The sequence below is a fragment of the Coptis chinensis genome, chromosome 7 (genome assembly GCF_015680905.1).
Source record: "Coptis chinensis isolate HL-2020 chromosome 7, ASM1568090v1, whole genome shotgun sequence".
In the NCBI taxonomy this organism is placed as follows: domain Eukaryota; kingdom Viridiplantae; phylum Streptophyta; class Magnoliopsida; order Ranunculales; family Ranunculaceae; genus Coptis; species Coptis chinensis.
This window is the reverse complement of record NC_141462.1, coordinates 59,099,106-59,102,319: the sequence shown is the minus strand read 5'-3', so window position 1 is coordinate 59,102,319 and position 3,214 is coordinate 59,099,106.

Here is a 3,214-nt window from a genome sequence, read left to right as displayed (position 1 = left end):
TCCAAAGGCCGTATTTTTGGACTCAGACCTCGGAATTGGGCCTACCTTATGTCAAAACGACCGGCTCGGAAAGAGCTTTCCAATGGTCTAAGCCTTGACCTAATCAGAGGAGCGGAAGTAGACGAAAAGTCTGTTGAAGCCAACTGTAGCTGAAGAGGCCTTTTTGGACTGAAAGAATTGGGTTTTGGGCCTGATTCTCTGGCCCAAAACATGGCTCCAAGCCCATGCATGATTTTTGGATCTGAAAGTATAAAAACAAAAGCTTGACTCTTTGTTGTAGGAGATAGTTAGGTTAGAAAATAAATTAGGTTAGGATAAGAAAAGTAGCCATTAAACTTTAGATCTAGATCTAGTTTTTTACATACATTCAATTAGTTAGTTTAGAATCATATTTAGTTTTTAGAATAAAGTATTAGTTCTTCATTTCAATTTAGATTATTGCTTAAATTCTTATTTGGATTTAGTTGTCTTAAATTCATAATTAGTTATTCACAATCTTAGTTCTGAATTAGTTTTAATTTTAGTTTAATTTAATTATGTCTTGTTCTTATTATTGTTCTTGTGTTGGGAATGGTAGTATAGAAATTTCACATCAAATCATTACTCTCACCTTTGTTCCTTTTGGGTTTGATTAGTTGAATTTGTTTAAGTCTTGAGAGTTAAGAGTGGACGAATCCTTACTCATTATATTGCTTGATTATGTTTTGAGAGTAAGAAGAATTGATTTAAACGTAAAAATGGTAGGATTACGTATTAGTGTTGTTAACATCAATATTTTGGATTCTATTATTTTTACGGTTATCAGTTGCATTCTCCAGATATCGAAAAGACCCTTCTCCAAGATCCAGTGTACAGAGACTACTAGATTCGCTGGTGTACTTCCTTCCATAAGTTTAAAAAAGGGGAGGTACACCATTGGGGTAGCCGGGCCCTCTTCTATTTTCTTCTCTCAAAAGACTCACATTCGTCCTGAGGATCTGAAATTAAAGGACTCACATTCGTCTTGAGGATCTGACGTTAAAAGAATCACATCCGCCTTGAGGATCTGACGTTAAAAGAATCACTTTTGTCTTGAGGATCTGACGTTAAAAGACTCACTTTGGTCTTAAGGATCTGACGTTAAAAGACTCAACTTGTATATACTCGTGTCTTTTATTTTTCCCTTTGCATTAAGCATTGTGCACAAAGAGATTTGTGATGTGCACCATCGGATGTTCCCTGATTCGGATGGGCAATGGATTTTACCAAGCCAACCCTAGCTGTTTGCTATTTGATTTCATTTCGGGGTAGTTTGAGGCTATACCATATGTACTAAGGGTAATATTATTATTAGGCCATTACACAACAGTCAGGGATGGTACCGTCCTGCACCCAAGGCCCCCAAAACATAAAGGTTAAGCCACAGTCTGGCTGGATTGGGTTTGCTCCAGAGCCGACATGATAGTTGCCTGATTTTACTATTATGTGGTGATTCTTTTGGACGTCCGGTGTTGTTAACACGTTCATCTCCCCTTGTAAATTTGTACATAAAAAAAAAAAAAAAAAAAGACAAAAAAAATGGTTGAGTTCTGTTTCTACAGGACTCAACCCCTTAACATATAATATAATCTTCTTCAACCATTTCAAAAACAAGTTTGAATATGCCCTTTCCATATTTCATTGGATGTCATTTTTAATCCCAGTCATTTTGGCACCTCATTCGTTCCATTTGGAGTTGAAACGAATCGAGATTTCAAATTGGAAGTTTCGGACATTTTGGGACATAATGGGAATTTTCAGTTTTCATTTGGGCTTGGGCCAAAATTTCAAAACCGACCCAAGTCACGTTCCCAGCCAATAAAACCTTCACGCGATCCATACCACGCATCAGCCACTCTCATTTCGTCCCCATAAAAAAACTGATCTTGTTCCCAACTAAAAAAATCGCGCACGCGGTACCAATACTCTAAATTGACTCGCGTCACACGATCGAAACCTCACCGAAGCAAAATATTTTCCTACAGCTTCTTCTCCTCACTTCGTTCACCTCATATACACCCTCAGAGAACCGATTCGATCTCGTTATGGCCAGAAATCGACGAATCACAGTTGAATGAAATTTCAAAAATCTATATGATGCCGGCATGTTTCACCCATTTATTTATGCGGAAATTGCAAGTAGGGAGTGGGAGTATCTATTGCACCTAATTCCGGAACACTACTCCGAAGATTTAATGTTGAAGTTCTATAACAATGGTGGTTTTCGGGGAAATGAGTTTTGGATTACGGCCGATGGGATGGAACGTGAACTCACGTTGGAGTTGTTGTCAGTTATAACGAATATTCCGATCAACTCCGATAGTCTAACCCTGCTGATATCGGAGTATCCTAACACTATGGAATTTATGTTTGACATGCTACTCGAGGGAGAATACAATGATGGCTCGAGATGCCTGTACCAACAGTCCCTCCGACGGAACCAACTGGTAGTCACTCAATGGCTGGCTTACAATGTGATTGGTACATCAAAGACGTCTGACGTCAACAAGACGTTCTTGCATTTGCTGTGGATCCTCCAAGAGAATAAGGAAACATTTTGTATGGTCCATTTCCTTGGCCATGTCCTGACTACTGCATCCGACATGTCAGCCCCTCTTGCTGTTCTTGTTACACAGATTATGATTAATTTAGGGTTCCGATCTGCTACTCCATTAATTCAAGCAAGGTCCTTTGAAAAATTTGGGATTTTTGAGACTTGTGCGCTGGATCACTTTGAACATGTAGCAAGAGATGATGCTGAGCGTGATAATGTGCCTCCTCCTCCTCTTTCACCCCCTAATTGTTTTAATAAGGATACCATGCATAGAATCAGTCATCCCATGGAAGCTTTGAGAACAATGAACACTAGCATGCGCAACATGTTTACTCGCCAGGAGAGCATGGAAACTTCCATAGTTGCTTTTCAGCAATAGATGCAAACTTCTATGAGTGATTTTCAGCAAGAGATGAGTAATCGTCAGAGCCGTTTCCAGAGCATGTTGATGGCTAACCAGCATCAGTTTTAGGAACAAGTGGTTCAGTCTTTAGGCAACATACAGAACTAGTTATCTCACTCAGAAGTTCGCAATGCCCGTCATCGTCGGAACCCTAGTTTATCTTCAGCTAACCCTGAAGATTCACAGTAGCAGCTTCCTTCTTTCAGTTTGATAATGACTTGGTCATTTGTTTCCCTTAA